Here is a 14,391-nt window from a genome sequence, read left to right as displayed (position 1 = left end):
GACCAGACTCCCCACCCAGGATCCTGCCTGCTTGGGGGTGCCATTCATAGAGTACACACTGTAGATTTGTTACATCAGTTTTCCAACAAAAGAAGTCAAGTGTCTTGGGAAAGGAGTTATTTTATTAACTTGCCCATTGATGTAGTGCTGCCAAGCAGTGGCCTTGCTCTTCCCTGAGAAGAAGAAAACTCTGGGCAGGGTGGGGAAGCCTTATCACAAAGAAAGATAGTTCTCATTAAGAGTTCCTTAACCACCTGCTCAGGGAACTCAGCTAAAGGACGTTTAAAAGAGCAGTTACCACTTGAAGATACCAAGTAGACTAGCAAATCAAGTCACTTCCTTACCCTGAAATTTTGACTCGATGATCTTAATTTTCACATTTTACAACGATTTTTTTTTTTAGCTTTGGAAGATTTGGAGCAATTCCTATCAAAATCCAGCAGAAGTGATTGCCAGATGAGAAACGGCAGCAAGGTAAATTCTTGCTTGAATGGGTTTGTTTTGTTTGTTTTTTTTTTCTTTTCATTTAGAATTTTAATATTTGGAGTGGGTTTGTCTGTTAAAAGAATACTTGTTAGGGAATGGCCAAAAACAGGGACTGTCCTGTTCTGAATTTGAGGTCATTTTTTTCTTAGTCAGTAGGCAGCTACTTTTACCCATCAGGTGGGACCAAAGAAAGAAGTCTTGCTTGTGTTTTTTGCTTGCTTTCCATGGCTGAGCTCTAATCCTGCACTGTATTCAGATAAAAAAGCTCTGTCATCTAAAGAAGGGAAAGAAAAATTGGGCTTTTTGTCTGCCCATCTGCCTAACTTCTGTGTTACTCCACCTCAAGTCTGTTCTGAAAGATGTGTAAGAAAAATGGTGTACAGATTGCATCCTGAGGTCAAACTACTTACAATAAACATACCCAGTGCATAAATTTAAAAGGAAGGCCTGCCTGTGCTCATCTATGCAGGATGATCATGGTCACCAATTTGGAATAGATAAAACAGAAATAATTTCAAACTATAGTTTTCCTTTGGTAGATCTTGAAACACCTAAGGAAAGTCGTGGAAAATGCTTTTCTTGCCTAGAGGGATTGGCAATATGGTTTGTGTGTGTGTAGTTGGGGGAAATAAAACTCAAGACTTCATTGAGGACCTCAAAGAAAAAAAATCTCAGTGACACCTCCTCAAGTACCTGTAAAATCCTTCTGGAAAATGGACCCCAAGACTATACTCTGGTCTCCACCCCATCCTCCCCTTGACAGGAACATAATTCTGCTCACTTAGGCTTATCTCCTCTGCTCTCCAAAGCCCTAGACCCTCCCCCTGTTCTGAATCCTCAGGGGCCTCCCAGTTAACATCCCCGCAAACTCCCAGGATCCCATACATCAGGTTGAGCCTTCAAGGCATTGTCTCTAAAATTTCAAAACAATTAGGAAGAGCCACTCATGAAATAATGGACTCATTCTCTTGGAAATTTGATTTCCATAGTTGGAAACTAGAACTAGGTAACATGGAGTAGCTTTATCCTCAGAGGAAGTCTAGATTGCAAAAGGCAGAGGATAGAGCAATTGCTTATATCAAAGACTCTGAATCTAGCAAGTAGCATTAATGCTGACATTTGAATAAGTATTAACTGGAAGCAACTTGGCCTTTACATGTGAAGTAATCTTTGTTTTGTAGATTTAAAAAATATTTCCACAGGAGTTTAGATATAATATTAACTTATTTTATAACTATAGAATATTAAAGGCAGAATTGGTTTGCCCGGCTGGGACTTAACGCATTTGAATCTTACACATATCATTCATTTAGTTACTAATGATGGACCAAATGGTAGCTTAAAAGAAATTTATACACAGAACTTAGGAGATTCAGTAGCTGAATTTTTCTTTCCTATCTCTTAAGCGACATTTGCTCTCCTCTGAAGAAAAATTAAAATCTTCTAAAGTCTGAGAATGGTCACCTGTAAGAATATGAACAACCTCAAATTGAAAAGGAGCAGAAACAATCACACATTAAATGTGTTTCTGAAACAAGTAGAAATGATGGTTTGTGAGTGACTGACTGTAGACCAAAATAAGTTGAGAATATATCCATAGTGAGATGTATTCTAAGGGCAAAAACAACTAAAAGAACATGTTGAATTTCATCCTGTCATCTTATTGTTTATATTAGTGGTGTTATTTTTTTGGAATTATTTTCTTTTTATTGTTAGGTACCACTAATCAGCAATAATATTTATTTTTTTAAAAGTCAAGGTTTTTTTAGCATAAGAGAAGTAGAGTCAACTACAGAAAATTAAGTGATAATGCAATAGTGTTAGAACTGAATTTAGAAAATCAATATAAAGTCATGCCTTATGAGAGGAAAAAAGTGTCTTTCTTAGGACTATCCACTAAAATCGTGTTCTAACAATGGTATCCCAGATGGAATACAATTACTCTGTATACTTAGTACACATACTATGGTTTATAATAACCATCTTTCCACAAAAATAAACCAGAACTCCTTGGAAAAATAGCCAATTCCCTGTCTGAGTCTAGAAAGGCATAAGAGGGAGAAGAGAGGAAAACTTCCTAAGATCAATCTGCATAGGTGCTGTAAATTTTTTTTCATTTCGATAGAATTTCTGTATACAGAGAACTTGCAAGATTATTACAAAGAATTCCTGAATGTGCTTCATCCAAATTCCCCACATGTTAACATTTTAGTGTATTTGCTTTATTTTTTTTCTTTCTCAGTATATATTCTGAAATATTTTGAAATAAATTTCAGGCATGATACCCATCACAACTAAATGCCTTAGTGCATTCATTTATATAGTCACACAGCAGTAATCAAAATCAGGAAATTAACACTGATACACTGCTACCTAGTATACAGATATGACGTTATTCCAATAATGGCTTTTACAGTAAATCAAAATCTTGGATCATGCACTGCATTTGGTGATCATGTCTTTTAAGTCCCCACTAATGTGGAGTTCCCGTTGTGGCTCAGTGGAACCGAATCTGACTAGCATCCATGAGGACGAAGTTTCGATCCCTGGCCTTGCTCAGTGGGTTAAGGATCTGGCATTGCTGTGAGCTGTGGTGTGGTCTCAGACTTAGCTCAGATCCTGCATTGCTGTGGCTCTGGCGTAGGCCTGAGAACCTCCATATGCTGCTGGTGTGGCCCTAAAAAGACACACACACACACACACACACACACACAAACTCCACTAATCTGAAACAATTCCTCAGATTTCCTGTTTTATGACACTAACACTTTTGAAGAGCAGACCAGTTATTTTATAGAATGTCCCTCCGTTTGTGTTTGTCTGACATTGTCTCACCATTAGATTAGGGTTTGTCTGTGTCAGGAGTATCACTCAGGTGTTGCTGTGTTCTTCTCAGCACCTTGAACCAGGAAGCACATGATGTTCATTTGTCCTTTTACTGGTGATATTAACTTCGGTCAGTTGGTTAAAGTTATGTGGTAAAAGTTCTTTTCTGTTTGTTTCTCCTTTATATTTCAGTTTGCTTTGTTGGGGCTTACAAAGGAGACAATAAATTCATATTTGTTAGCAACCAAAAGTAAAAAATCAGAAAACATCCCGGCAGAGAATATATGTGAGAAAGTATTATATAAACTGGGAAAACACTTAAGTGAATATAAATGGTTGCTAATATTTTTAATAATTACTACCCTTTTAGTATTTCCCAAGAAAAATTATTTAATATGTGAAAGAGTAAGCCTTTCTGCTTTTTCATCTGGATTTTGTCAAGTAAAACAATCACATGAAAGTAGCATTAATCCAAAGTCAATTCCCTAGACCTCTTGTTGAGGAATATCCTGTTTTTCTCAGTCTTATGGTCTCAGCTCATTCACTAACACTTTGGATAAACTACCTAGAGTTTATGAGTTTTGTTTTCTCTTGTATAAGGGAGAGAGAGGAGTTCCCGTTGTGACTCAGCAGGTTAAGAACCTAACTAATATCCTTGAGGATGCCAGTTCAATCGCTAGCCTTGCTCAGTGGATTAAGGATCCAGCATTGCTGCAAGCTGTGGTGTAGGTTGCAAATGAAGTTCGGATCTGGCGATGCTGTGGTTGTGGTGTAAGCCAGCAGCTGCAGCTCAGATTCGACCGCTAGCCCAGGAACTTCCAAATGCCGCAGGCACGGCCCTAAAGATAAAAAAATAATAACTTTTTTTTTTTTTAAAAAAAGATAGAGCAACCCTTATTTTCCAGAGTAGGTGGGAGGAACAGATATAAAGTATAAGGCACTTATAATGCATAATGCTTTGCAAGTCACTGTAGAAAAAAAAAATTTTATTGTGGAAGTGGCCCCCATCCATATGCCCTGTGGGTGCCCATGAGGTAGAATGGATAAGTATTTGTTATCATCTTGATGTTAGATGTGGTAACTCTCTCTAGGATCACTTAAATCAAAATAGATGTGGGCCTGCTTTTTTGTTACTATTTTATTGTTGTTTCTTCTACATTTTGGCCATGATCTTGGGTTTTGTGCTTGAAGAATTCTCTTCACATTTAATGTATATACAGTTTTGCTTACATTTTTCATAGATTCCATTCAGATCAAAAAGTGGTCATGCAAAAGATAATAATAGCCTCTATTTAATATCAATTAAATCATTTTGTTCACTTATCTCTTGTGTTGAAGAGAAAGTTCTTAATGTCATGAAAGGTGACCTAAGTATATCTGCAAAACAAAGTCTTACATCAATGTTGGAGGCAACAGTAGTAAACATTTCTCTTATCTGCTTCAGGGGCATTCTCACAATCATGCTGGTAGAAAGAAAAACAAAATTTCTTTTACCCAGAGCAACTTCAACTTGACTGGTAACCATAATAATATGTGATTCATTCTGCTGGAAATATGTTACCTTGAAACCCCGCTGGAGAGACCAATAAGGTTGTTTCTATGGCCTTCAGTTTTCTAATTGCAACTTCACTTTTATCAAACCATTTCTCAGATCTAGATCTTTGATTAATACACTTGTCAAAATGTGAAGAAAAATTTATTGGTTTTCTTTGTCCATTTTCTTTGGTTTGGTGTGATGTAATCAAGAAATGAAAGAGAATTTGAACATTGCTGAATGGTTAAACAATTGCTTAATAATTTGAAAAAGGCCCAATTAGTAGGAAAGAATGTTAATTGAAGGCTCCCAAGGAAGTGTCTATTCCTGGAACTTTCCCCACCTCAGGGAACCCAGGGCAGGGTAGCAAATTGACCCAAGCATAACCACCTCATTCCTATCCCCCAGATCACATTCTCCTCCTTACCCCCACCTCTCTCTCTCTCTCTCTCTGCTTTGTTTCCTACTCATACCTTTTTTGTGAGAGCAATTTAACATTAATTTTAAAAGTAAAACTTGGATGCTAAAAATCCTAAAATAGCGTTTGAGAGAAAACCTCTTTTTTCTTCTTCTTATATGCAAATGCAGATAATACAGTGATTTTTTTTTTTCGTCTTTTTGCCTTTTCTAGAGCTGCTCCTGTGGCATATGGAGGTTCCCAGGCTAGGGGTCTAATCGGAGCTGTAGCTGCCAGCCTACAGCGAAGCCACAGCAACACCAGATCCAAGCCACGTCTGTGACCTACACCACAGCTCACAGCAACTCTGGATCCTTAACTCACTGAGCAAGGGCAGGGATCGAACCCGCAACCTTATGGTTCTTAGTCAGATTTGTTAACCGTTGTGCCACGACAGGAACTCCCAACAGTGATTTTTTTTTTTTCTTCTTTAGCAACACAAGACTGTTAGGATTAGGGATTATCTCATATTGACTTGCTTTTTCAATACCTAGGCTAGCTTGTGGCCAAGTTGTAAAAGAGGTAAAGTTTTACTTCATTTCTTTCCTCTCAGAAATATGCTTCCCATTTGACCCTGATGATTATGGATGTTCAGGTTGTGTCGACTTTTTTTTTCAGTCAATGGTGAAAGCACTTAACCACCACATTCCAGATCCAGGAAGCCTAGAGAGTTCCAAACAAGATGAATAAAATGAATCTAAAGAGACCTGCAATGAGACATGTTGTAATTAAATTGTCAAAAGTTAAAGACAAGGAGAGGATTTTAAAAGCAGCAGGAGAAAGACAACTTGTTTTATGTAGGGGAATCTCCATATAACTATCAGCAGAGTTTTTAGCAGAAACTTTGCAGGCCAGAAGGGAGTGGTACAATATATTCACAGTATTGAAAGAAAAGAAACTACCAGTTAAGAATACTATACTTAGCAAAACTGTTCTTCAAAAATGAAAAAGAGATAGACTTTCCCAGACAAACAAAAGCTGGGGAAGTTCATCATTATTAGACCCACTTTATGAGAAATACTAAAGGGGCCTCTTCAAGTTGAAATGAAAAGATATTAAATAGCAAAATGTTAGCATAAGGAAGTATAAAATGTGTTGATAAATAAAAATATATAGGTAAATAAAAACATTGTAATAATGGTGGATAAATCACATTTAATTCAGTATAAAAGCTAAAAGACAAAAGTCGTTAAAAACTATAAAAATGTTAATGGATATACAGTACAAATAGATGTAAACTGTGACATCAATAACACATGAGGGGGGAGAAGTCAAAATGTATAGTGTCTGTATATAATTGAAAATAATTTCTCATAAGCTTAAAATAAACTGTTCTAACTATAAGCCAATTTATGTAATCCCTATGGCAATCACAAAGAAAATATTTTTAGCAGTTACACAGAAGAAAAAGAAAGAAATCAACACATACAGTATTAAAAAAAAAAAAAAAGGGAGTTCCCATTGTGGCTCAGCACATTAAGAACCTGACTAGTATCCGTGAGTGTGTGGGTTTGATCACTGCCCTCACTAAGTGAGTTAAGGATCCAACATTGCCACAAGCTGCAGAGTAGGTCACAGATGTGGCTTGGATCTGGAGTTACTGTGGCTGTGGTGTAGGCTGGCAGCTGCAGCTCAGATTTGACCCCTAACCTGGGATATTCCATGTGCCCCAGGTGCAGCCCTAAAAAGAGAAAAAAGAAAAGAAAGAAACATGAAGACAGCAAGAGAAAAAAAGATGAAAGAACTATAAAACCAACAGAAGACAACAAAATGGCAGTAATAAATCCTTCCCTAGCAATAATCACATTAAACATAAATGAATTAAACTCCCTGAGCAAAAGACAGAGTGGCTGAATGGATTAAAAAACAAGGTTCAACTGTATACTATCTATAAGAAACTCACTTTGGATTTAAAGGCACACATAGACTACAGGTAAAGAAATGAGAAAAGATATTCCATGAATATTATAACTAGAAAACAGCTCAAGAGTCTATAATTTTATCAGGCAAAATAGACGGTTAAGTCAAAAACTGCCACAAGAGACAAAGAAGGATGTTATATGATGATGAGAGATCAATTCAACAGGAAGATACAGCAATTATAGTATATATCCATTCAACATCAGAGCACCTAAATATATAAAGCATACCTTGATAGAACTAAAAGAGAAATAGACAGCAATACAATAATAGTAGCCAATTCAATACCTCAGTTTTTAGTAATGGCTAGAACAACCAGACAAAAAAAAATCAACAAGGAAACACTGAACTTGAAGAATACTATAAACCAAATAGACATAACAGATGAATGTAGAAAATTCCATCCAACAGTAGCAGCATATACATTCTTCTTAGGTGTGCACAGGACATCCTCGGAATAGATCACATATTAGTCACAAAAAAGTCTTAATAAATTTAATACTTAAAATCACATCAAGTACCTTTTCTGACCACAGTAGGATAAAATTAAAACTTAATAGTGGAAGGAAAAGTGGGAAATTTACAAATATTAAATTTTTGAAAATTAATACGCTTGATCAGCCAGTGGATTACAGGAGAAATCAAAAGGGAACTTAAAAAATATCTTGAAACAAAGATAAAAATACAACATCCAGAACTTATGAGATGCAGGAAAAGAGGAACATTTATACTAATAAATACCTACATTGAAAAATAAGACCTCAAATAAATAAATAATTTTACATCTCGAGAAATTAGAAAAAGAACAAACTAAACCCAGAGTAAGCACAAGGAGGAAAATAATTATGAATTAGAGCAGAAACTAGTGAAATAGAGAATAGAAAAACAATAGGAAAATCAAAAGTGAGTTGTTTTTTGAAAAGATAAGCAAAATTGACAATATTTTATCTAGTCAAGGAAAACAAGAACACTGAAGTAAATCATAAATGAAACAGGAAACATTACAACTGATCTTACAGAAATATAAGGGATCATAATAGAGAACTATGAATAGCTATACACCAACAAATTAGATTACCTAGAAGAAATGAATAAAGTCCTAGACCTAGAAATATGCAACCTATCATGACTGATCACGAAGAAACAGAAAGTCGGGGGTGTTCCCTGGTGGTTCAGCAGTTAAGGATCCAGTGTTGTCAATGCTGTGTCATGAGTTCAATCCCTGGCCTGGGAACTTCCGCATGCCATGGGTGTGGCAAAACAACAACCAAATAAACAAAAACAATATGAAAATCTGAACGGAACTATGACTAGTAAAAAAATTGAATCAGTAACCAAAAACTTCACAACAAAGAAAATCCCAGACCAGATGGCGTCACTTGTGAATACTACCAAACATTTGAAGAGTTATGCCAAAATGTCTCAAAATCTTCCCAGAAAAATGAAGAGGTTATACTTCCAAATTGTCTTATGAGGTCAGCATACAGACAGGTCAGTACTGGGCCCCAGGAGCAATGCTGTTGCTTCAGTGAGTCTAGAGGATAGAGGTGCCATCCAGCAGGCCTGGAGGACAGAGCATGGAGCTAAAGAGAATTGTTTCTAAATCTTAAAATCTAGTGGAATTTTCCTTAGTTGCTTTTGGACTCTCTTGGGCCTAGTGACCCCTTTCTTCTTTCTGATTTCTCTCTTTTGGAATAAGAATGTCTATCCTATGCTTGCCCCAGCAGTATATTTTGGAAGCAGACAACTTATCTGATTCCACAGGTTCACAGCCGGAGGGGAATTTTGCTTCAGGATAAATCATACCTCAAGTCTCACCCACACTTGATTTAGCTATTTAGATGAGATTTAGGACTTAGAGTTGATGCTGAGTCTAGACTTTTGGGCTGTTGGGATTGGGGGTGCATGTAGTTTGCATATAAGAAGGACTCGAATTGGGGAGGGGAAAATATTATGGGATGGATCATGTGCCCCTCAAATCCATATGTTGAAGCCCTAACCTCCAGTGCCTCAGAATGTAGCTATATAGGGAGATAGGACTTTTAAAGTTTAAGTAAAAATGAAGCCATTAGGCTGTGCCTTAATCCAATCTAACTGGAGTCTTTGTAACAAGAGAAAATTTGAACACACACAGAGACACCAAGATGTATATACCCAGAGGAAAGACCACTTGAGTACACAGCAAGAAGGTAGCCACTTACACGCCCAGGAGAGAGGCCTCAGAAAAAAAAAAAAATCAAACCTGTCAATGTCTTGATCTTTGAGTTCTAGTCTTCAGAACTGTGAGAAGTACATTTCTGTAGTTTAAACCTCTCAGTCCGTGATGTTTTGTCATGGTAGCCCTGGTGGACTAATATAGGAATCCATCTTGGACTGCTAACTCACCATATGAACTTCTGCTCTCTGGGATCTGCTTTCCACATCTGAATATATGTTTGGACTAGATTGTATGTCAGGCTCCCATCTATGTTTATGGTCAACCCTTCCAGAATTCTTACTGATTTTGATCTGACAGATTTTATTGTGAGAGGATAATCAATCACTAGAACAGATGTGCTTTTGATTTGTAACCTGACTTCCCATTGTCCCTCATCTCTGAAAGTTAGCTACAGGGAGGTCATGATTAGGCACGGTGTCTAAAAGCCCTCTGTATGTGCACTAGTTAGTCAGAGATGCTATAACAGAGTGTCACCAAATAGGTGGCTTACGCAACAGAAATTTGTCGTCTCACAGGTCTGGAGGCTAGAAGTCTGAGGTGTCAGCAGGGCTGGCTGGAGGCTAGAAGTCTGAGGTGTCAGCAGGGTGTGAAAGAATCTGGTCCTACTCCTACCCCTCCCAAGCTTCTGGGGTCTTGCTGGCAATCATTGGCATTTCTTGGAATGCAGACACATCATCCCAATCTCTGACTTCATCATCCTATGGCATGTTCTATGTGCATGGTCTGTGACCCAGTTTCCCCAGCACTAGTCATACTCTATAATGACCTTATAGTAACTTAATTACCTCCGCAGAGACCCTACCTCCAAATAAGGTCACTAGGTGTTAGGATGCCCCCATAATGATTTGGGGAGACACATCCCATAAATAACATCCTAGCAGCTCACCTCCCATCTACCAAAGAAACTATCACAGAGAACCTTCCAGGTCAGCCTCTGCCATTATTCATCCTGTGTTCTCTTGCCTGCTGCTCTGTGTCTGTTACCAGGTTTTCTCCCTCTGGATACTCCAGAGTCGACAACAACTTGGAAAATCTGTTTGGTCATCATCTTCACCTTCCTTTGGAGGTTGCAACAGCACAGGTACTTATTTTCCCAGCCTCCCTTGGAGCCATATCCTCCAGCCCATGGTCACACCCATTTTCAAAAACCCGTCTGGACCAAGAATTCCCACCTGAGTCAAAACTCTAGATCTCACCCCCCTAACCCACTCTCATCTGAGAGGGGAGTGTGAACAAGAAAACTCACAGTTTCTCAGGTGGTATATTTAAAATGACCTCTGAAACAATAAGCAGAAGTAGAAAAGAAAAAACAATAGGCCAAGAGAAACACTCTAATTTGTAAAAACATTTATTTTGCAAATCTCCTTCTCAGCAGGCTGCTCTCATGCTCTCAGAAACTGGATGTGAAAGGTTCTGCAGGTCGACAGCAGCCTCTTTGCTTTCATAAATGCAGAAGTAAACATCACCCAGGATCAGGCAAGAAGACCAATTCACATTCACTCAACCCTTTAGAAGCCCTAGTTTAAGAATTCTCTCCACATGGAAAACACAATTTTCATTTGCCACTTAAGAATGTTGGTGCACTGAAGGATAGGGATTAGATAACATATGCTTAAAAGATGATTCCTTATGGAGTTCCTGCTGTGGTACAGTGAGTTAAGAATCCAACTGTAGTGGAGTTCCCATCCTGGCTCAGTGAAAGTGAATCCAACTAGCATCTATGAGAATGCGGGTTTAATCCCTGGCCTCGCTCAGTGGGTTAAGGATCCAGCATTGCCATGAGCTGTGGTGTAGGTCACAGACGAGGCTTAGATTTGGCATTGCTGTGGCTCTGGGGTAGGCTGGTGGCTACAGCTCCGATTGAACCCATGGCCTGGGAACCTCTGTATGCCACAGGTGTGGCCCTGGGAAAAAAAAAAAAAAAAAAGACAAAAAGACACACACACAAAAAGAATCCAACCGTAGCAGCTCAGGTTGCTGCAGAAGTTTGAGTCTGATCCCTGGCCCAACACAGAGGATTAAAGATCTGATGTTGCTGCAGCTGTGGCTCAGATTTAGTCCCCGGCGTAGAACTTCCAAATGCCAGCCAGTGTTATGGCCATAAAAATGAATAAAATAAAAAGATGATTACTGAAAAAAATTGATCCCTGCAGAAATATTCCTTGATCTTCAGTATACCAAAGCACAATTAGAAATGGCATTTTCTAGAGCCAGCACTGATGCTGGCATAGTAAGAACATTTTTTATAGCTGCAGAGAGACAAAACAAAGTATCATAAACATGCACTTTGTTATGTTCTAAGCACTGGCATAGAGATGTATTTCTAAAAAGGAGACTTTAATGGAAAAAACTTTCTATTCCCCGTGATTCTCCACAAAAGGTCCCATTTCAAAGGGAACTGTAAACATTTGAAGGGTAGAGGGCTGTTGTATGAAACGTCAGTGAGGAGGCAGTTGGGATCCTTGAGCACGGCCGAAGCGCTGAGGAGAGTATTACCTCTCATCAGGGCTGCTGCAGAAGACTGCCGTCATCAGCTATCTCCTCTTCCCCTGGCCCTTGTGCCTGTTACATATCTCTATTTCACGCTGCACTCAGCAGATTTCACAGCTTAATGCCTGTGAACACTTTGAAGCTACTGAAGAGAATTCACTTGCACAAAAGTATGTAGGCTTTCTGAAGACATCAGAGGGAAAATGAGGAAGATGGGTTTGCCCAAACCCACCCCCCATCCCCGTCTCAATTAAAAAAAAAAAAAATTCTCTAGCAGATATTTCTCTTCTCTAGTGTTCCTTCTTTGGCTATTTTAGCCACCAAAGAATGCTCCCATTGACTCTTCTTGCTTACGTGCCTAGGATTACATGTGACTCTTTTTCTCTGGAATCCCTCTGCGCTATTGTCCCTCCTCCCTTCTATTTTGCTGAAGGATTCTGTTCTGTTTTTTCCCCCCATACCCCAAGTTGCACAATCCAAACCCTGAGATTCAGGAAAAGTCCTCCGTTACATAAGGGTTAGAAACACCCAATGAAAAGGACTATGCCCACCATCCAGCACTTGGTAGGTCTTCAAGAGCCTAGAATTTGTATAATTCTCCTCCAAAAAGTGTCCTTCTTTCACTTCTTTAGCTGTTTCCCCCACCCACATTGGTCCCTGCAGTTCCAGGAATAAAAAACTCCTAAAAGCTTCAAGCTGAAAAGGACTTTGGAAGACAAACTTCACAACCTCGCTTGACAGAGAAGATCAATAAGACCCAGAGAAGGAAAGAGACTGACTTGCCCAGGTCCCAGGGGAATTTTGGTGACAGAACTGGGATTATAGACTAGATCTCCCAGTTCTTCACATCTCCTAACACTCCACAGTATCCGTGACATTTAAAACATTTTGATCACAACCTGCAGTCAGAAATATGGTTGACCCCTGAATATCCATATGTGCGTAAATATATAATACATAATGCTTGTTCTTGGTACATGTGATGGATGCCAATATTTTCTATTCTGTTCTATCAATTTTCACTTTTAAAAATATTGATCCTAACTGTCAGCGATTTTAGGCTCTAGTAATGGTTGTAACAAAGACATTGAAAAATACTATGTGTTTTTTACCAGAGGAAAACAAAAAGCAAAAAACAAAACAAGCCAAACCACTCTCAGTGTCATTGGATGTGAGGAAAGTTTCTACAGAAAAGTTAAGCATTGTGTTGGAACTCAATATATGGACAGAATAAGTCAAGATGAGCAGATGAGCTAAAGTAAGAATGAGGAAATGTGGTTAATAGGATTTCTTAGATAAACTATTTGAAGAAATAAAGAAAATAACTTAGGAACCAGCATGTGGTAAATTCTAGCAAAAAGTCTAACAATGGCAATTAATAAAAGATGGAGGAAAGTTCTTTTGTGACACAGTGGGTCAAGGATCCAGTGTTGTCACTGAAGCAGCTTGGGTTGCTGCTGTGGTATGGGTTTGATCTCTGGCTCAGGAACTTCTATATCCGGCAGGCATAGCCCCCCCAAAAAAAAAAAAAAAAGATGGAGGGACTACTTATCAGTTCAAAAATAAAAACATTTTATACTATGGAGAAAAATCTTACTTGTACGAACTATGTACAACTATATGGAAATGAGATGAGTTACAACCACAGAATTTTCGCATAATTCGCGACCTTACAGATTTAAAGCATGGAGCACTACCTTCCTGTCGTCACTGACCTTGCCTGCTAATGCAGCCTCCATCTTCCTCTTTTCCTCCCTCTTCTAGATGAAGCTGAGGTTTCTTGGCTGCCTCTGTTTCTAGTGATTAGGATTCTTTAATGATTAGGACAGGAGGATCTTTCTTGGCTTAGAACTCTCTCTCTAGCCACATTTATGCCAACAAATGACTTCTGGGCACTTTCCATAGTAATTCCCAACCAAGCCTTACCCTTAGCTCTGCATCCCAGCCTCCAACTCCTCTTTGTGCACGGAGCCTCCAATATGCAGCTCCTTTCCTTTCCCAATCTCTATATATGTTCCTCTATTGTTCTTTTTAAATTTTTTTATTGAAGTATAGTTGATTTACAATAAATGTATTTATATACTTTTTCATAGTCTTTTCCATTATGGTTTATCACAGGATATTGAATATAGTTTCCTGTCCTCTGCAGTAGGACCTTGTTGTTTTTCTATCTTGTATATAATAGTTTGCCTCTGCTAACCCCAAACTCCCAATCCTCCCCTCCCCGACCCCTTCTCACCCTTAGCAAACATAAGGCTGTTTTCTATGTCTGTGAGTTTGTTTCTGTTTCATTGAAATGTTCAGTGATATGCTGTATCATATTTTAGATTCCACATGTAGGTGATATCATATGGTATTTGTCTATTTCTTTTTTCAATTTAATTTTTTATTCTATACTGGAGTAAATTTGCCAAGGGGGAGTGGGAGGGAGTGGGATGGATTGGGAACTTGGGGGTTAAT

The 14,391-nt window shown here is 38.5% G+C and overlaps 1 protein-coding gene across 1 annotated transcript in view; it reads left to right on the top strand.

Annotated features, from left to right (window-relative positions):
• Positions 266–14,391, top strand: part of TNFSF10 (tumor necrosis factor (ligand) superfamily, member 10) — an 81,109-nt gene continuing 66,983 nt past the window's right edge. Inside the window, exon 1 of the mRNA XM_021068572.1 lies at positions 266–474. The gene's annotated coding sequence lies outside the window, so the exon portion shown is untranslated. The remainder of the gene's footprint in view (positions 475–14,391) is intronic.

This window comes from Sus scrofa, chromosome 13, assembly GCF_000003025.6.
Source record: "Sus scrofa isolate TJ Tabasco breed Duroc chromosome 13, Sscrofa11.1, whole genome shotgun sequence".
Classification (NCBI taxonomy): Eukaryota; Metazoa; Chordata; class Mammalia; order Artiodactyla; family Suidae; genus Sus; species Sus scrofa.
Note: the sequence above shows the minus strand (reverse complement) of the source record. Positions and strands in the feature narration are given on the sequence as shown.